The sequence below is a fragment of the Chiloscyllium punctatum genome, chromosome 14 (assembly GCF_047496795.1).
Source record: "Chiloscyllium punctatum isolate Juve2018m chromosome 14, sChiPun1.3, whole genome shotgun sequence".
NCBI lineage: Eukaryota > Metazoa > Chordata > Chondrichthyes > Orectolobiformes > Hemiscylliidae > Chiloscyllium > Chiloscyllium punctatum.
Window position 1 is genome coordinate 97,656,115 of NC_092752.1, and position 24,641 is coordinate 97,680,755.

Sequence of the window (24,641 nt, forward strand, 5' to 3'; positions counted from 1 at the left end):
CCATCACAGTCACCCTGGCGCCCACATACTCACTCCATCACCGTCACTATGACCCTCTCACACTCACTCCATCACCGTCACCATGACCCTCACACTCTCACTCCATCACTGTCACACTGACCCCCGCACACTCACTCCATCACTGTCACCCAGACACCGACACACTCACTTATTCTCCGTCACTTTGACCATCTCAAACTCACTCCTTCTACGTTACCCTGACCCCCTCACACTCACACAATCACTGTCATAATGACTCCCACACACTCCGTCCATCACCCTCACACTGACCCCCTCAGTGTCACTCCATCACCGTCCCCATGACCCTCTCACACTCACTTCATCACCGTCATCTTTACCTCCTCGCACTCACTCTATCACTGACAACCTGACACACGCTCAACCACTCCGTCACCATCAACCTTTCCCCCACACTCTCTATCAATCACTGTCACCCTGACCGCCTCATACTCACAACTTCACCGTCAACCTGACTCCCTCTCACTCCCTCAATCACCGTCACCATGACCCTCTCACACTCGCTCCATCACTGTCATCTTGACACCTCACACTCTCTCCATCATCATCACCCTGACACCCTCACACTCACTCAATCAACGTCACCATTACCCTCTCACATTCACTACCTCACCATCACCCTGACCCCATCACACTCACAACTTCACCGTCACCCTGACCCGCTCACACTCACTGCATCACCGTCACCTTGACCACCTCACACTCACTCCATCACCATCAAACTGACGCCCTCGCACTCACAACTTCACCATCACCCTGAACCCCGAGCACTCACTCCATCACCGTCCCCTGACCCCCTCACACTCACGCTACCACCGTCACCCAGACCCCCTCCCCCTCACTCCATCACAGTCCCCCTGACCTCCTCACACTCACTCCATCACCGTCACCCTGACCCCCTCACACTCACATCATCACAGTCACCCTGATCCTCTCACACTCAGTCTATATCCATCTCACTGAACCGCTCACACTCAGTCCATCACCCTCACCCTGACCCCCACACAATGACTTCATCACCATCACACTGACCCACAAAGTCTCACTCTCTCATAGACACCCTGTCCCCCTCACACTCCCTCCATCACCGTCACCCTGACCCTCTCACACTCTCTCCATTACCATCATCTTGACGCCCTCACAATCACTCGGTCACAGTCACCCGGATCCCCACACTCACTCCATCCTCACCACCCTGACCCCCAACATTAAGTCCATCACCGTAACACTGACAATCCCACACTCACTCAATCACCTTTACACTGATCCCCTCACACTCACTCCATTACCGTCACCCTGACCACCTCACACTCAATCTATCTCCAACTCACTGACACCCTCACACTCACTCCATCACCGTCACACTGACCCCCGCAAACTCACTCCATCATCCTCACCCTGATCCCGACACACTCATTCCATCACCGTCACCCTGACCCAGACACACTCACTCCTTCTCCATCACTTTGACCTGGTCACACTGACACCTTCGCCTTCACCCTGACACCTTCACACTCACTCCATCTCTGTCTCACTGACTCCATTAAACTCACTCTGTCAGCGTAATACTGAAACCTTCACAATCACTCCATCACCCTCACACTGGCGCACTCACACTAACTCCATCACCCTCACCCTGACAACTTCAGATGCACTCCATCACCATTACACTTATCCCCTAACATGCATTCCATCACCGTCACACTTAGCCCCTCAAACTCATTCCATCACCGTCACCCTGACTCCGACACATTCTCTCCTTCTCCGCCACTTTGACACCCCCTCACACTCACACCTTCACCTTCACCCTGACACTTTCACACTGACTCCATCTCCGTCACACTGACTCCATGAAATTCACTCCATCACCGTCACACTGACCCCCTCACACTCACTCCATTACCCTCACACTGACCCCCTCAGATGCACTACATCATTGTCACATTCACTCCCTCACACTCGCTCCATCACCATCACACTGACTCCCACACACTCACTCCATCACTCTCAACATTATCCCCTCACACTCACTCCATCACCGTTAATCTGAGCCCCTCACACTCACTCCATCGCCATCAAACTGACCCCCTCACACTCACTCCATCACCGTCATTCTGACCCTCTCACACTCACTCCAGCTCTGTCACACTGACTCCCACACACTCACTCCATCACCCTCACACCAACCCCCTCGCACTCACTCCATCACCGTCAAACTGACCCCCTCCCACTCACTACATCACCGTCACCCTGACCCGCTCACACTCACTCCATCACCGTTATAATAACTTCCACACACTCACTCCACCAGCCTCACACTGACCCCTCACACTCACTCCATCACCGTCAAACAGACCCCCTCACTCTCACTCCATCACCGTCATACTGACCTTCTCACACTCACTCCTTCACCGTCGCACTACTCCCACACACTCACTCCATCACCCTCACCCTGACCACCTCACACTCACTCTTTCACCGTCACACTGACTCCCACACACTCACTCCATCACCCTCACCCTGACCCCCTCACACTCACTCCATCACCGTCAACCTGACCCCCTCACACTCGCTCCATCACCGTCAACCTGACCCCCTCACACTCACTCCACCACCGTCCCTATGTTCCTCTTACACTCACTCCATCACCGTCATCTTGACCCCTTCACACTCTATCACTGTCAACCTGACACACTCACAAACACTCCATCACCATCACACTTACCCCCTCATACTCACTCCATCACCATCACCCTGAACCCCTCACACTCACTCCATCACCGTCACCCTGACAATCTCAACACTCACTCCATCACCGTCAAACAGACCTCCTCACACTCACTCCATCACAGTCACCCTGGCGCCCACATACTCACTCCATCACCGTCACTATGACCCTCACACTCTCACTCCATCACTGTCACACTGACCCCCGCACACTCACTCCATCACTGTCACACTGACCCCCGCACACTCACTCCATCACTGTCACCCAGACACCGACACACTCACTTATTCTCCGTCACTTTGACCATCTCACACTCACTTCTTCTACTTTACCCTGACCCCCTCACACTCACACAATCACTGTCATAATGACTCCCACACACTCCGTCCATCACCCTCACACTGACCCCCTCAGTGTCACTCCATCACCGTCCCCATGACCCTCTCACACTCACTTCATCACCGTCATCTTTACCTCCTCGCACTCACTCTATCACTGACAACCTGACACACGCTCAACCACTCCGTCACCATCACCCTTTCCCCCACACTCTCTATCAATCACTGTCACCCTGACCGCCTCATACTCACAACTTCACCGTCAACCTGACTCCCTCTCACTCCCTCAATCGCCGTCACCATGACCCTCTCACACTCGCTCCATCACTGTCATCTTGACACCTCACACTCTCTCCATCATCATCACCCTGACACCCTCACACTCACTCAATCAACGTCACCATTACCCTCTCACACTCACTCCCTCACCATCACCCTGACCCCATCACACTCACAACTTCACCGTCACCCTGACCCGCTCACACTCAATGCATCACCGTCACCTTGACCACCTCACACTCACTCCATCACCATCAAACTGACGCCCTCGCACTCACAACTTCACCATCACCCTGAACCCCTAGCACTCACTCCATCACCGTCCCCTGACCCCCTCACACTCACGCTACCACCGTCACCCAGACCCCCTCCCCCTCACTCCATCACCGTCCCCCTGACCTCCTCACACTCACTCCATCACCGTCACCCTGACCCCCTCACACTCACATCATCACAGTCACCCTGATCCTCTCACACTCAGTCTATATCCATCTCACTGAACCGCTCACACTCAGTCCATCACCCTCACCCTGACCCCCACACAATGACTTCATCACCATCACACTGACCCACAAAGTCTCACTCTCTCATAGACACCCTGTCCCCCTCACACTCCCTCCATCACCATCACCCTGACCCTCTCACACTCTCTCCATTACCATCATCTTGACGCCCTCACAATCACTCGGTCACAGTCACCCGGATCCCCACACACTCACTCCAACACCATCACCCTGACCCCCTCACACTCACTCCATCATCCTCACGCTGTCCCCCTCACTCTCACTCCATCGCCGTCACCCAGACCTCCTCCACATCACTCCATCACCGTCCACTGACCCCCTCCCCCTCACTCCATCACCGTCACACTCATCCCCACACTCACTCCATCCTCACCACCCTGACCCCCAACATTAAGTCCATCACCGTAACAGTGACAATCCCACACTCACTCCATCACCTTTACACTGATCCCCTCACACTCACTCCATTACCGTCACCCTGACCACCTCACACTCAATCTATCTCCAACTCACTGACACCCTCACACTCACTCCATCACCGTCACACTGACCCCCGCAAACTCACTCCATCATCCTCACCCTGATCCCGACACACTCATTACATCACCGTCACCCTGACCCAGACACACTCACTCCTTCTCCATCACTTTGACCTGGTCACACTGACACCTTCGCCTTCACCCTGACACCTTCACACTCACTCCATCTCTGTCTCACTGACTCCATTAAACTCACTCTGTCAGCGTAATACTGAAACCTTCACAATCACTCCATCACCCTCACACTGGCGCACTCACACTAACTCCATCACCCTCACCCTGACAACTTCAGATGCACTCCATCACCATTACACTTATCCCCTAACATGCATTCCATCACCGTCACACTTAGCCCCTCAAACTCATTCCATCACCGTCACCCTGACTCCGACACATTCTCTCCTTCTCCGCCACTTTGACACCCCCTCACACTCACACCTTCACCTTCACCCTGACACTTTCACACTGACTCCATCTCCGTCACACTGACTCCATGAAATTCACTCCATCACCGTCACACTGACCCCCTCACACTCACTCCATTACCCTCACACTGACCCCCTCAGATGCACTACATCATTGTCACATTCACTCCCTCACACTCGCTCCATCACCATCACACTGACTCCCACACACTCACTCCATCACTCTCAACATTATCCCCTCACACTCACTCCATCACCGTTAATCTGAGCCCCTCACACTCACTCCATCGCCATCAAACTGACCCCCTCACACTCACTCCATCACCGTCATTCTGACCCTCTCACACTCACTCCAGCTCTGTCACACTGACTCCCACACACTCACTCCATCACCCTCACACCAACCCCCTCGCACTCACTCCATCACCGTCAAACTGACCCCCTCCCACTCACTACATCACCGTCACCCTGACCCGCTCACACTCACTCCATCACCGTTATAATAACTTCCACACACTCACTCCACCAGCCTCACACTGACCCCTCACACTCACTCCATCACCGTCAAACAGACCCCCTCACTCTCACTCCATCACCGTCATACTGACCTTCTCACACTCACTCCTTCACCGTCGCACTACTCCCACACACTCACTCCATCACCCTCACCCTGACCACCTCACACTCACTCTTTCACCGTCACACTGACTCCCACACACTCACTCCATCACCCTCACCCTGACCCCCTCACACTCACTCCATCACCGTCAACCTGACCCCCTCACACTCGCTCCATCACCGTCAACCTGACCCCCTCACACTCACTCCACCACCGTCCCTATGTTCCTCTTACACTCACTCCATCACCGTCATCTTGACCCCTTCACACTCTATCACTGTCAACCTGACACACTCACAAACACTCCATCACCATCACACTTACCCCCTCATACTCACTCCATCACCATCACCCTGAACCCCTCACACTCACTCCATCACCGTCACCCTGACAATCTCAACACTCACTCCATCACCGTCAAACAGACCTCCTCACACTCACTCCATCACAGTCACCCTGGCGCCCACATACTCACTCCATCACCGTCACTATGACCCTCACACTCTCACTCCATCACTGTCACACTGACCCCCGCACACTCACTCCATCACTGTCACACTGACCCCCGCACACTCACTCCATCACTGTCACCCAGACACCGACACACTCACTTATTCTCCGTCACTTTGACCATCTCACACTCACTTCTTCTACTTTACCCTGACCCCCTCACACTCACACAATCACTGTCATAATGACTCCCACACACTCCGTCCATCACCCTCACACTGACCCCCTCAGTGTCACTCCATCACCGTCCCCATGACCCTCTCACACTCACTTCATCACCGTCATCTTTACCTCCTCGCACTCACTCTATCACTGACAACCTGACACACGCTCAACCACTCCGTCACCATCACCCTTTCCCCCACACTCTCTATCAATCACTGTCACCCTGACCGCCTCATACTCACAACTTCACCGTCAACCTGACTCCCTCTCACTCCCTCAATCGCCGTCACCATGACCCTCTCACACTCGCTCCATCACTGTCATCTTGACACCTCACACTCTCTCCATCATCATCACCCTGACACCCTCACACTCACTCAATCAACGTCACCATTACCCTCTCACACTCACTCCCTCACCATCACCCTGACCCCATCACACTCACAACTTCACCGTCACCCTGACCCGCTCACACTCAATGCATCACCGTCACCTTGACCACCTCACACTCACTCCATCACCATCAAACTGACGCCCTCGCACTCACAACTTCACCATCACCCTGAACCCCTAGCACTCACTCCATCACCGTCCCCTGACCCCCTCACACTCACGCTACCACCGTCACCCAGACCCCCTCCCCCTCACTCCATCACCGTCCCCCTGACCTCCTCACACTCACTCCATCACCGTCACCCTGACCCCCTCACACTCACATCATCACAGTCACCCTGATCCTCTCACACTCAGTCTATATCCATCTCACTGAACCGCTCACACTCAGTCCATCACCCTCACCCTGACCCCCACACAATGACTTCATCACCATCACACTGACCCACAAAGTCTCACTCTCTCATAGACACCCTGTCCCCCTCACACTCCCTCCATCACCATCACCCTGACCCTCTCACACTCTCTCCATTACCATCATCTTGACGCCCTCACAATCACTCGGTCACAGTCACCCGGATCCCCACACACTCACTCCAACACCATCACCCTGACCCCCTCACACTCACTCCATCATCCTCACGCTGTCCCCCTCACTCTCACTCCATCGCCGTCACCCAGACCTCCTCCACATCACTCCATCACCGTCCACTGACCCCCTCCCCCTCACTCCATCACCGTCACACTCATCCCCACACTCACTCCATCCTCACCACCCTGACCCCCAACATTAAGTCCATCACCGTAACAGTGACAATCCCACACTCACTCCATCACCTTTACACTGATCCCCTCACACTCACTCCATTACCGTCACCCTGACCACCTCACACTCAATCTATCTCCAACTCACTGACACCCTCACACTCACTCCATCACCGTCACACTGACCCCCGCAAACTCACTCCATCATCCTCACCCTGATCCCGACACACTCATTACATCACCGTCACCCTGACCCAGACACACTCACTCCTTCTCCATCACTTTGACCTGGTCACACTGACTCCTTCGCCTTCACCCTGACACCTTCACACTCACTCCATCTCTGTCTCACTGACTCCATTAAACTCACTCCGTCAGCGTAATACTGAAACCTTCACAATCACTCCATCACCCTCACACTGGCACACTCACACTCACTCCATCACCCTCACCCTGACAACCTCAGATGCACTCCATCACCGTTACACTTATCCCCTAACATGCATTCCATCACCTTCACACTTATCCCCTCACACTCATTCCATCACCGTCACCCTGACTCCGACACATTCTCTCCTTCTCCGCCACTTTGACACCCCCTCACACTCACACCTTCACCTTCACCCTGACACTTTCACACTGACTCCATCTCCGTCACACTGACTTCATTAAACTCACTCCATCAACGTCACACTGACACACTCACACATACTCCATTACCCTCACACTGACTCCGTCAGATACACTACATCACTGTTACAATGACCACCTCACACTCACTCCATCACCGTCATTCTGACCCTCTCACACTCACTTCAGCACTGTCACACTGACTCCCCCACACTCACCCCATCCCCCTCACACTAACCTCCTCACACTCACTCCATCACCATCAAACTGACCCCCTCACAATCACTCCATCACTGACAAACAGACCCCCTCACACTCACTCCATCACCACCATTCTGACCCTCTCACTCTCACTCCATTACCGTCACACTGACCCGCTCACACTCACACTATCACCGTCAAACTGACCCCCTCACACTCACTCCATCACCATCACCATGACGCTCTCACACTCACTCCATCACCGTCATCCTGAACCCCTCACACTCACTCTATCACTATCCACCTGACACACTCACAATTACTCCATCACCATCACCATTACCCCCTCACACTCACTCCATCACCGTCATAATGACTTCCACACACTCACTCCATCAGCCTTACACTGACCCCTCACACTCACTTCCTCACCATCAAACTGACCCCCTCATACTCACTCGATCACCGTCAAACAGACCCCCTCACTCTCACTCCATCACCATCATACTGACCCTCTCACACTGACTCCTTCACCGTCATACTGACTCCCACGCACTCACTTCTTCACCCACACCCTGACCCCCTCACACTCACTCCATCACCGTCATCGTGACCCCTTCACGCTCACTCTATCACTGTCAACCTGACACACTCACAAACACTCCATCACCATCACCCTTACCCCCTCACACTCACTCCATCACCATCACCCTGAAACCCTCACACTCACTCCATCACCGTCAAACAGACCCCCTCACACTCACTCCATCACAGTCACCCTGACTCCCACATACTCACACCACACCGTCATTCTGACCCTCTCATACTCACTCCATCACAGTCACCATGACCCTCTCACACTCATTCCATCACTGTCACACTGACCCCTGCACACTCACTCCATCACCGTCACCCAGACACCAACACACTCACTCCATCTCCGTCACTTTGACCATTTCACACTCACTCCTTCAACGTCACCCTGACCCCCTCACACTCACACAATCACCGTCAAACTGACCCCACTCACTCTCACTCCATCACCGTCACCCTGACCCCCTCACACTCGCTCCATCACCGTCCCCATGACCCTCTCACACACACTCCATCACCGTCATCTTGACCTCCTCACACTCACTCTATGACTGACAACCTGACACAAGCTCAAGCACTCCATCACCATCACCCTTTCCCCCACACTCAATCCATCACTGTCACCCTGACTGCCTCATACTCACTACTTCACCGTCACCCTGACTCCCTCTCACTCACTCCATCACCATAACCATGACCCTCTCACACTCACTCCATCACTGTCATCTTGACACCTCACACTCTCTCCATCATCATCACCCTGACCCTATCAAACTCAATCAATCACGATCACCATGAGCCCCTCACACTCACTCCATCACCGTCTTCTTGACCCCCTCCCACTCGCTCCATCACTGTCACCCTGACCCCCTCACACCACACCATCAACCTCACGCTCTCCCCTCACGCTCACTCCATTGCCGTCATCCAGACATCCTCACCCTCACTCCATCACCATCACACTCATCTCCCCACAATCACTCCATCCTCACCACCCTGATCCCCAACACTAACTCCATCACCGTCACACTGACAATCCCACACTCACTCCATCACCTTTACACTGATTCCCACACACTCACTCCATTACCGTCACCCTGACCACATCACACTCACTCTACCTCCAACTCACTGAACCCCTCACACTCACTCCATCACCCTCACCCTGACCCCCTCAATCTCACTCTATCACCGTCACCCTGACCCCCTCACACTCACTCCATCACCGTCACACTGACCCCCGCACACTCACTCCATCATCCTCACACTGACCCCGACACACTCATTCCATCACGGTCACCCTGAACCCGACACACTCACTCCTTCTACGTCACTTTGACACACCCTCACACTCACTCCTTCACCTCCACCCTGACACTTTCACACTCACTCCATCTCTGTCACACTGATTCCATTAAACTCACTCTGTCAGTGTAATACTGACACCTTCACAATCACTCCATCACCGTCACACTTATCCCCTCACACTCATTCCATCACCGTCACCCTGACTCCGACACTTTCACTCCTTCTCCGTCACTTTGACACACCCTCACACTCACTCCTTCACCTCCACCCTGACACTTTCACACTCACTGCATCTCCGTCACACTGACTCCATTAAACTCACTCCATCAATGTCACACTGACACAATCACACATACTCCATTACCCTCACACTGACCCCCTCAGATACACTACATCACTGTCACATTGACCCCCGCACACTCACTCCATCAACGTCAGCCTGACCGGCTCACACTCACTCAATCTCTGTCACACTGACTCCATGAAACGTACTGCATCAGCGTCACCCTTACCCCCTCACACACACTCCATTAAAAACACACTGATCCCCTTACATTCACTCCATCACTGTAATTCTGACCATTGCACACTCACTCAATCTCCATCACACTGACCCCCTCAGACTCTCTCCATCACCGTCGCCATGACCCCCTCACACTCACTCCATCACCGTCACTCTGACACATTCAAAATCACTCTATCACCGTCACCCTGTTCCCCTCACACTCACGCCATCACAATCACACTGATCCATTCACACTCGCTACATCACCGTCACAGTGACCTCCTCACACTCATCACACTCACTCCAACACCATCACACTGATCATCAAACACTCACTCCTTCGCCTTCACCCTGACTCCCACATACTCACTCCATCCCCATCACTCTGACACCCTCACACTCACTCAGGTATCGTCATCTTGACCCCCTTACACTCACTCCATTACCCTCAACCCGACCCCCTCAGACTCACTCCATCCCGATCACCCTGACACCCTCACACTCACTCTATCGCTGTCACCCTGACCCCCTCACACACACTCCTTCACTGTCACCCGGAAAACGTCGCAATCACTCCATCACTGTCACAATGACTCCCACACACTCACTCCATCACCTTCACCCTGACCCCCTCACACTCACTCCATCTCCATCACACTGACCCCATTAAACTCACTCCATCACCGTCACCCTGACCCTCTCAGACTCACTCCATCACCGTCACCCTGATTCCCTCACAGTCACTCCATCACCGTCAAACTGACGCCCTCACACTTCACTCTATCACCGTCATCCTGACCAGCTCACACACATTCCATCACCGTCATCTTGATCCCCTCACACTCACTCTATCACTGTCAACCTGACACACTCACAATCACTCCATTACCATCATTCCGACCCACTCACACTCACTCCATTACCGTCACCCTGATAACCTCACACTCACTCCATCAACATCACCCTGACCCCCTCACACTCACTCCATCACCATCACCCTGACCCCCTCACAATCACTCCATCACTGTCACACTGACCCCCTCACACTCACTCCATCACAGTCACACTGACCCTCTCACATTCACTCCATCACAGTCACACTGATCCCATCACACTCACTCCATCACTGTCACACAGAACCCCTCACACTCACTCCACCACCGTCACTCTGACCCCCTCACACTCACTCAATCACTGTCACACTGAACCCCTCACCCTCAATCCATCACAGTCATCCTTACCCCCTCACACTCGCTCCATCTCCGACACCCTGCCATCCTCACGCTCACTCCATCACTCTCACCCTGAACCTCTCACACTAACTACATCACCGTCACTCTGACCCCCTCACACTCACCCTATCACCATCACACTGACTCCTGCACACTTACTCCATCATCCTCACCCTGGCCCCGACACACTCATTTCATCACCGTCACCCTGACCAAGACACACTCACTCCTTCTCCGTCACTTTGATCTGGTCACACTCACTCCTTCGAATTCACCCTGACACCTTCACACTCGCTCCATCTCTGTCACACTGACTCCATTAAACTCACTCCGTCAGCGTAATACTGACACCTTCACAATCACTCCATCACCCTCACACTTATCCCCTCACAATCATTCCATCACCATCAACCTCACTCCGAAACATTCACTCCTTCTCCATCACTTTGACACCCCCTCACACTCACTCCTTCACCTCCAACCTGACACTTTCACACTCACTGCATCTCCGTCACACTGACTCCATTTAACTCACACCATCAACGTCACACTGACACACTCACACACACTCCATTACCCTCACACTGACCCTCTCAGATACACTACATCACTGTAATAATGACCCCCTCACACTCACTCCATCACCGTCAACCTGACCGCCTCACACTCACACAATCTCTGTCACACTGTCTCCATGAAACTCACTTCATCAGCGTCACACTGACACCCTCACACTCACTCCATTACCCTCACACTGACCCCCTCAGATGCACTACATCACTGTCACACTGACTCCCTCACACTCACTCTATCACCCTGACCCTAACCCCCCCACATTGACTCCATTACCATCACCCTGACCCCCTCACACTCACTCCATTAACATCACACTGATCCCCATACATTCACTCCTTCACCGTCACACTGACCCCCTCGCGCTCACTCCATCACTGTGAAACCGACCCCCTCACACTCACTCCCTCACTGTCATTCTGACCCTTGCACACTCTCTCCATCTCCGTCATACTGACCCCTCCCCCACACTCTCTCCATCACCGTCACTCTGATCCCATTCAACTCACTTCATCAGCGTCACACTGACCCCCTCACACTCACTCTATCACTGTCAATCTGACACATTCACAATCACTCCCTCACCGTCACCCTGTTCCCCTCACACTCACGCCATCACAATCACACTGATCCATTCACACTCAGTACATCACCATCACAGTAGTCCCATCACACTCACTCCAACACCATCACACTGATCATCAAACACTCACTCCATTACCCTCAACCCGAACCCCTCAGACTCACTCCATCCCCATCACACTGACACCCTCACGCTCACTCTATTGCCGTCACGCTGACCACCTCACATACACTCCTTCGCTGTCACCCGGACCACATCGCAATCACTCCATCATCGTCACTCTGACCCCCTCACAATCACTCCATCACCGTCAAACAGTCCACCTCACACTCACTCCATCACCGTCACACTGACTCCCACACACTCACTCCATCACCCTCACCCTGACCCCCTCACAGTCATTACATCACCATCACCCTGACCCTCTCACACTCACTCCATCTCCATCACACTGACCCCATTAAACTCACTCCATCACCATCACACTCATCTCCCCACAGTCACTCCATCCTCACCACCCTGATCCCCAACACTAACTCCATCACCGTCACACTGACAATCCCACACTCACTCCATCACCTTTACACTGATCCCCTCACACTCACTCCATTACCGTCACCCTGACCACATCACACTCACTCTATCTCCAACTCACTGAACCCCTCACACTCACTCCATCACCCTCACCCTGACCCCCTCACACTCACTCCATCACCGTCACACTGACCCCCGCACACTCACTACATCATCCTCACACTGACCCCGACACACTCATTCCATCACGGTCACCCTGAACCCGACACACTCACTCCTTCTACGTCACTTTGACACACCCTCACACTCACTCCTTCACCTCCACCCTGACACTTTCACACTCACTCCATCTCTTTCACACTGACTCCATTAAACTCACTCTGTCAGTGTAATACTGACACCTTCACAATCACTCCATCACCGTCACACTTATCCCCTCACACTCATTCCATCACCGTCACCCTGACTCCGACACTTTCACTCCTTCTCCGTCACTTTGACACACCCTCACACTCACTCCTTCACCTCCACCCTGACACATTCACACTCACTGCATCTCCGTCACACTGACTCCATTAAACTCACTCCATCAATGTCACACTGACACAATCACACACACTCCATTACCCTCACACTGACCCCCTCAGATACACTACATCACTGTCACATTGACCCCCGCACACTCACTCCATCAACGTCAGCCTGACCGCCTCACACTCACTCAATCTCTGTCACACTGACTCCATGAAACGTACTGCATCAGCGTCACCCTTACCCCCTCACACTCACTCCATTAACATCACACTGATCCCCATACATTCACTCCTTCACCGTCACGCTGACCCCTCATGCTCACTCCATCACCGTGAAACAGACCCCCTCACACTCACTCCATCACCCTGAAACAGACCCCCTCACACTCACTCCATCACTGTCATTCTGACCCTTGCACGCTCACTCAATCTCCGTCACACTGACCCCCTCAGACTCTCTCCATCACCTTCGCCATGACCCCCTCACACTCACTCCATCTCCGTCACTCTGACACATTCACAATCACTCTATCACCGTCACCCTGTTCCCCTCACACTCACGCCATCACAATCACACTGATCCATTCACACTCGCTACATCACCGTCACAGTGACCTCCTCACACTCCTAACACTCACTCCAACACCATCACACTGATCATCAAACACTCACTCCTTCGCCTTCACCCTGACTCCCACATACTCACTCCATACCCATCACACTGACACCCTCACACTCACTCAGGTATCGTCATCTTGACCCCCTTACACTCACTCCATTACCCTCAACCCGACCCCCTCAGACTCACTCCATCCCGATCACCCTGACACCCTCACACTCACTCTATCGCTGTCACCCTGACCCCCTCACACACATTCCTTCACTGTCACCCGGAAAACGTCGCAATCACTCCATCACCTTCACCCTGACCCCCTCACACTCACTCCATCTCCATCACACTGACCCCATTAAACTCACTCCATCACCGTCACCCTGACCCTCTCAGACTCAATCCATCACCGTCACCATGATTGCCTCACAGTCACTCCATCGCAGTCAAACTGACCCCCTCACACTTCACTCTATCACCGTCATCCTGACCAGCTCACGCACATTCCATCACCGTCATCTTGATCCCCTCACACTCACTCTATCACTGTCAACCTGACACACTCACAATCACTCCATTACCATCATTCTGACCCACTCACACTCACTCCATTACCGTCACCCTGATAACCTCACACTCACTCCATCACCATCACCCTGACCCCCTCACAATCACTCCATCACTGTCACACTGACCCCCTCACACTCACTCCATCACAGTCACACTGACCCTCTCACACTCACTCCATCACAGTCACACTGATCCCATCACACTCACTCCATCACTGTCACACAGAACCCCTCACACTCACTCCACCACCGTCACTCTGACCCCCTCACACTCACTCAATCACTGTCACACTGAACCCCTCACCCTCAATCCATCACAGTCATCCTTACCCCCTCACACTCGCTCCATCTCCGACACCCTGCCATCCTCACGCTCACTCCATCACTCTCACCCTGACCCTCTCACACTAACTACATCACCGTCACTCTGACCCCCTCACACTCACCCTATCACCATCACACTGACTCCTGCACACTTACTCCATCATCCTCGCCCTGACCCTGACACACTCATTCCATCACCGTCACCCTGACCAAGACACACTCACTCCTTCTCCGTCACTTTGATCTGGTCACACTCACTCCTTCGCCTTCACCCTGACACCTTCACACTCACTCCATCTCTGTCACACTGACTCCATTAAACTCACTCCGTCAGCGTAATACTGACACCTTCACAATCACTCCATCACCCTCACACTGGCCCCCTCACACTCACTCCATCACCCTCACCCTGACAACCTCACACGCACTCCATCACCGTCACACTTATCCCCTCACAATCATTCCATCACCATCACCCTCACTCCGAAACATTCACTCCTTCTCCATCACTTTGACACTCCCTCACACTCACTCCTTCACCTCCAACCTGACACTTTTACACTCACTGCATCTCCGTCACACTGACTCCATTAAACTCACACCATCAACGTCACACTGACACACTCACACACACTCCATTACCCTCACACTGACCCTCTCAGATACACTACATCACTGTAATAATGACCCCCTCACACTCACTCCATCACCGTAACCCTGACCGCCTCACACTCACTCAATCTCTGTCACACTGTCTGCATGAAACTCACTGCATCAGCTTCACACTGACACCCTCACACTCACTCCATTACCCTCACACTGACCCCCTCAGATGCACTACATCACCGTCACACTGACTCCCTCACACTCACTCCCTCACTGTCATTCTGACCCTTGCACACTCACTCCATCTCCGTCATACTGACCCCCCCACACTCTCTCCATCACCGTCACTCTGATCCCATTCAACTCACTTCATCAGCGTCACACCGACCCCCTCACATTCACTCTATCACTGTCAATCTGACACATTCACAATCACTCCCTCACCGTCACCCTGTTCCCCTCACACTCACGCCATCACAATCACACTGATCCATTCACACTCAGTACATCACCATCACAGTAGTCCCATAACACTCACTCCAACACCATCACACTGATCATCAAACACTCACTCCTTCGCCTTCACCCTGACTGCAACATACTCACTCCATCCCCATCACACTGACACCCTCACACTCACTCAGTTATCATCATCTTGACCCCCTTACACTCACTCCATTACCCTCAACCCGAACTCCTCAGACTCACTCCATCACCATCACCCTGACACCCTCACACTCACTCCATCACCGTCAACATGACCCCCTCACATTCACTCCATGACACTCACCCTGAACCCCTCACTCACTCCATCACTGTCACCTTGTACACCTCACACTCACTCCATCACCGACAACCTGACCTCCTCACACGCATTCCATCGCCTGTACCCTGACCCCCTCACACTCAATCCAAAACACTCACCCTGAAACCCTCACACTCACTCCATCACCCTCACCCTGTCCCCTCACATTCACTCCTTCATTGTCACTATGACCCCCCACACTCAGTCCATCACCATCTCCCTGACCCCCTCACACTCACTCCATCTCCATCACTGCCACCCTGACCCTCTCACACTCACTTCATCATGGTCACACTGACCCCGTCACACTCTCTCCATGACACTCACCCTGAACCCCTCACTCACTCCATCACCGTCACCCTGTACACCTCACACTCGTTACATCCCCGTCACACTGGTTCTGTCACACTCACTCCATCACCGTCACCATGATCCACTCGCACTCGCTCCATCACCGTCCCCATGACCCTCTCACACTCACTCCATCACTGTCATCTTGAAACCTCACACGCTCTACATCATCATCACCCTGACCCCCTCACAGTCACTCCATCACCGTCACCATGACCTTCTCATACTCACTCCATCACGGTCATCTTGACCACCTCACACTCACTCCATCACCATCACCCTGACCCCCTTGCACTCACAACTTCACAGTCACCCTGACCCTCTCACACTCAGTCTATATCCATCTCACTGAACCGCTCACACTCACTCCATCACCCTCACGCTGACCCCCACACACTGACTTCATCACCATCAGACTGACCCACAAAGACTCACTCTATCACAGACACCCTGTCCCCCTCACACTCCCTCCATCACCGTTACCCTGACCCCCTCACACTCACTCCATTACCGTCATCTTGACCCCCTCACAATCACTCTGTCACTGTCACCATGATCCCCTCACAATCACTCCATCACCATCACACTGACCCCCTCACAATCACTCCGTCACCATCACCCTGATCCCCTCACAATCACTCCATCACCGTCACCCTGACCCCCTCACACTCACTCCATCACTGTCGCCCAGATGCCTCCACACTCACTCAATCACCGTCACCCTGACCCCCTCACACTCACTCCATTATCCTCACCGTGTCCCCCACACTCACTCCATGACCGTCACACTCATCCCCCCACACTAACTCCAGCACCGTCTTCTTGACACCCTCACCCTCGCTCCATCACCATCACCCTGACCCCCTCACACTAACTCCATCATCCTCATGCTGTCCCACTCACACTCACTATATCACCGTCACACAGAACACCTCACCCTCACTCCATCACCGTCACACTCATATCCCCACACTCACTCCATCCTCACCACCCTGACCCCCAACACTAACTCCATCACCGTCACACTGACAATCCCACACTCACTGCATCACCTTTACACTGATCCCCTCACACTCACTCCATTACCGTCACCCTGACCACCTTACACTCACACTATCACCATCACCCTGACACCCTCACACTCACTCCATCACCGTCACTCTGACACCCTCACACTCACTCCATCCCCATCACCCTGACCCCCTCACACTCACTTCATCAACGTCACAATGACCCCCGCACACTCACTCCATCGCCATCGCCCTTATCCCCTCACACTCATTCCATCGCCTGTACCCTGATCCCCTCACACTCAATCCATGACACTCACCCTGAAACCCTCACACTCACTCCATCACCCTCACCCTGCCCCCTCACATTCACTCCATCACTGTCACTGTGACCCCCTCACACTCAGTCCATCACCGACTCCCTGATCCCCTCACACTCACTCCATCTCCATCACTGTCACCCTGACCCTCTCACACTCACTTCACCAGGGTCACACTGACCCTCTCACACTCATTCCATCACTGTCATCTTGACACGTCACACTCTCTCCATCATCATCAACCTGACCCCCTCACAGTCACTCCATCACCATCAGACTGACCCCCTCGCACTCACAACTTCACCGTCACCCTGACCCCCTCACACTCACTCCATCACCGTCACCCTGAACCCCTCACACTCACGCCCCACCGTCACCCTGACCCCCTCACACTCACTCCATCACAGTCACCCGGGTCCCCTCACAGTCACTCCATTGCCGTCATACTTATCCCCTCACACTCGCTCCATCACAGTCACCCTGACCCTCTCACACTCAGTCTATATCCATCTCACTGAACCCCTCACACTCACTCCATCACCCTCACCCTGACCCCCACACACTGACTTCATCACCATCAGACTGACCCACAAAGACTCACTCTATAACAGACACCCTGTCCCCCTCACACTCCCTCCATCACCGTTACCCTGACCCCCTCACATTCACTCCATTACCGTCATCTTGACCCCCTCACAATCCCTCTGTTACGGTCACCCTGATCCCCACACACCTGCTCCAACACCATCACACTGATCCCCTCACAATCACTCCGTCACCTTCACCCTGACCCCTGACCCCCTCACAATCACTCCATCACCATCATCCTGACCCCCTCACAATCACTCCATCACCGTCACCTTGACCCCCTCACACTCACTGCATCACCGTCACATTAATTCCCTCACACTCACTCCATCACTGTCGCCCAGATACCTCCACACTCACTCAATCACCATCACCCTGACCCCCTCACACTCACTCCATCATCCTCACCCTGTTCCCCCCACAGTCACTCCATCACCGTCTCACTCATCCCCTCACACTCACTCCAGCACCGTCCTCTTGACACACTCACACTCGCACCATCACCGTCACCCTGACCCCCTCACACTCACTCCATCATCTTCACGCTGTCCCACTCACGCTCACTCCATCACCGTCACCCAGACCTCCTCACCCTCACTCCATCACCGTCACACTCATCTCCCCACACTCACTCCGTCCCTACCACCCTGACCCCCAACACTAACTCCATCACCATCACACTGACAATCCCACACTCACTCCATCACCTTTACACTGATCCCCTCACACTCACTACATTACCGTCACCCTGACCACCTCACACTCACTCTATCACCATCACCCTGACACCCTCACACTCACTCCATCACCGTCACTCTGACACCCTCACACTCACTCCATCCCCATCACCCTGACACCCTCACACTCACTCCATCACATGTCACACTAACCCCCGCACACTCACTCCATCATCCTCACCCTGACTTCGACACACTCATTCCATCACCGTCACCCTGACCCAGACACACTCACTCCTTCTCCGTCACTTTGATCTGGTCACACTCACTCCTTCGCCTTCACCCTGACACCTTCACACTCACTCCATCTGTGTCACACTGACTCCATTAAACTCACTCCGTCAGTGTAATACTGACACCTTCACAATCACTCCATCACCCTCACACTGGCCCCCTCACACTCACTCCATCACCCTAAACCCTGACAACGTCACACGCACTCCATCACTGTCACACTTATCCCCTCACACTCATTCCATCGCCATCACCCTGAATCCGACACATTCACTCCTTCTCCATCACTTTGACACCCCCTCACACTCACTCCTTCACCTCCAACCTGACACTTTCACACTCACTGCATCTCCGTCACACTGACTCCATGAAACTCACTCCATCAATGTCACACTGACACACTCACACACACTCCATTACCCTCACAATGACCCCCTCAGATTCACTACCTCACTGTCACATTGACCCCCTCACACTCACTCCATCACCATCACCCTGACCCCTTCAGTCTCACTTCTTCTCCGTCACTTTGACACCACTTCACACTCACTCCTTCACCTCCACTATAACACTTTCACACTCACTCCATCTCCGTCACACTGACTCCATTAAACTCACTCCATCAACGTCACACTGACACACTCACACACACTCCATTACCCTCACACTGACCCCCTCAGATACACTGCATCACTGTTACATTGACCCCCTCACACTCACTCTATCAACGTCACCCTGACCCCCTCACACTCACTCCACCACCGTCACTCTGGCCCCCTCACACTCACTCAATCTCTGTCACACTGAATCCATGAAACTCACTGCATCAGCGTGACACTGACATCCTCACACTCACTCCATTACCCTCACACTGACCCCCTCAGATTTACCACATCACTGTCACATTGACACCCTCACACTCACTCTATCACCCTGACCCTAACGCCCCCACATTGACTCAATCACCATCACACTGACCCCATCACACTCACTCCATCACAGTTACACTGACCCCCTCACACTCACTCCATCTCTGTCACACAGAACCCCTCACACTCACTCCACCACCGTCATCCTGACCCACTCTCACTCAATCCATGACACTCACCCTGAAACCCTCACACTCACTACATCACTGTCACTATGATCCCATCACACTCAATCCATCACCCTCACCTTGCCCCTTCACATTCATCTGCATAACTGTCACAATGATACCCTCACACTCAGTCCATCACCGTCTCCCTGATCCCCTCACACTCACTCCATCTCCATCACTGCCACCCTGACCCTCTCACACTCACTTCATCATGGTCACACTGACCCCGTCACACTCTCTCCATCACTGTTACCCTGAACCCCTCACACTCACTCCATCCGCGTCGGACTGAACCCCTCACACTCACACCATCACTGTCACCCTGACACACTCACACTCACTCCATCACCGTCACCCTGACCCCCTCACACTCACTCCATGACACTCACCCTGACCCCCTCACACTCACTCCATGACACTCACCCTGAACCCCTCACTCACTCCATCATTGTCACCTTGTGCACCTCACACTCACTCCATCACTCTCACACTGACCCACTCACACTCGTTCCATCCCCGTCACCATGGTTCTGTCACACTCACTCCATCACTGTCACCCTGTACACCTCACACTCACTCCATCATCCTCACCCTGTCCCCCTCACACTCACTCCATCACCGTCACCATGACACCCTCACACCCGCTCCATTACCGTCCCCATGACCCTCTCACACTCACTTCGTCACCGACATCTTGACCTCCTCACACCTACTCCATCACAGTCACCCTGATCCCCTCACAGTCACTCCATTGCCATCATACTTAGCCCCTCACACTCACATCATCACATTCACACTGACCCTCTCACACTCAGTCTATATCCATCTCACTGAACCCCTCACACTCACTCCATCACCCTCACCCTGATCCCCACACACTCACTCCAACACCATCACACTGATCCCCTCACAATCACTCCGTCACCATCACCCTGACCCCCTCACACTCACTCCATCATCTTCACGCTGTCCCACTCACGCTCACTCCATCACCGTCACCCAGACCTCCTCACTCTCACTCCATCACTGTCACACTCATCTCCCCACACTCACTCCGTCCCTACCACCCTGACCCCCAACACTAACTCCATCACCATCACACTGACAATCCCACACTCATTCCATCACCTTTACACTGATCCCCTCACACTCACTACATTACCGTCACCCTGACCACCTCACACTCACTCTATCACCATCACCCTGACACCCTCACACTCAGTCCATCCCCATCACCCTGACCCCCTCACGCTCACTCCATCACAGTCACACTGACCCCCGCACACTCACTCCATCATCCTCACCCTGACTTCGACACACTCATTCCAGCACCATCAACCTGACCCCGACACACTCACTCCTCCGTCATTTTGATCTGGTCACACTTACTCCTTCGCCTTCACCCTGACACCTTCACACTCACTCCATCTGTGTCACACTGACTCCATTAAACTCACTCCGTCAGTGTAATACTGACACCTTCACAATCACTCCATCACACTCACACTGGCCCCCTCACACTCACTCCATCACCCTCACCCTGACAACCTCACATCACTCCATCACTGTCACACTTATTCCCTCACACTCATTCCAACGCCGTTACCCTGACTCCAAAACATTCCTCCTTCTCCAACACTTTGACACCCCCTCACACTCACTCCTTCACCAACCTGACACTTTCACACTCACTCCATCTCTGTAACACTGACTCCATTAAACTCACTCCATCAACGTCACACTGACACATTCACCCACACTCCATTACCCTCACAATGACCCCCTCAGATACACGACCTCACTGTCACATTGACCCCCTCACACTCACTCCATCACCGTCACCCTGACCCCTTCAGACACACTTATACTCCATCACTTTGACACCACCTAACACTCACTCCTTCACCTCCACACTGACACTTTCACACTCACTCCATCTCCGTCACACTGACTCCATTAAACTCTCTCCATCAACGTCACACTGACACACTCACACACACTGCATTACCCTCACACTGACCCCCTCAGATGCACTGCATCGCTGTCATATTGACCCCCTCACACTCTCTCCGTCAGCGTCACACTGGCCCCCTCACACTTACTCTATCACTGTCAATCTGGCACATTCACAATCACTCCATCCCCATCACCCTGATCCCCTCACACTCACACCATCACAATCACAATGATCCGTTCACACTCACTACATCACCGTCACCGTGATCCCATCACACTCACTCCATCACCATCATCTTGACCCCCTCACACTCACTCTATCACTGTCAAGCTGACACACTCACAATCATTCCATTACCATCACCCTGACTCTCTCACACTCACTCCATCACAGTCACACTGACCCCCTCACACTCACTCCATCACTGTCTCACAGAACCCCTCACACTCACTCCAGCACGTCACTCTGAACCCCTCACCCTCACTCCATCACCGTCATCCTGACCCCCTCACCCTCACACCATCACTATCACCCTGCCCCCCTCACATTCACTCCATCAGTGTCACTATGACCCCCTCACACTCAGTCCATCACCGTCTCCCTGACCCCCTCACACTCACTCCATCTCCATCACCGTCAACCTGACCCTCTCAAACTCACTTCATCACCGTCAGCCTGACCCCCTCACACTCACTCCTTCACCGTCACCCTGACCCCCTCACACTCACTCCATGTCACTCACCCTGAACCCCTCACTCACTCCATAAACATCACCCTGTACACCTCACACTCACTCCATCACCCTCACCCTGACCCCCTCAGACTCCCTCCATCACCGTCACCCTGTACACCTCACACACACATCATCAGTGTCACACTGAACCCCTCACACTCACTCCATCACCCTCACCTTGTCCCTCTCACACTCACTCCATCATAGTCACACTGACCCCCTCACACTCACTCCATCGCCGTCACACTGACCCCCTCACACTGACTCCCATCACAGTCACACTGACCCCCTTACACTCACCCAGTCATAGTCACACTGCCCCTCACACTCACTCCATCACCCTCACCCTGACCCCCTCACACTCACTCCATCACAATCACACTGACCCCCTCACACTCACACTATCACTGGCACCTTGATCCCATCACACTCGCTCCATCTCCGACACCCTGACATCCTCACACTCTCTCCATCACCATCACTCTGACTCCCTTACAGTCACTCCATCACAGTAATCCTGACCCCCTCGCACTCAGTCCATCTGCGACACCCTGACATCCTCACGCTCACTCCATCACCGTCACCCTGACCCACTATCACTCATTCAATCACCATCACCATGATCCACTCACATTCTCTAAATCTCTATCAGCCTGACCCTCTCACACTCACTCCATGACA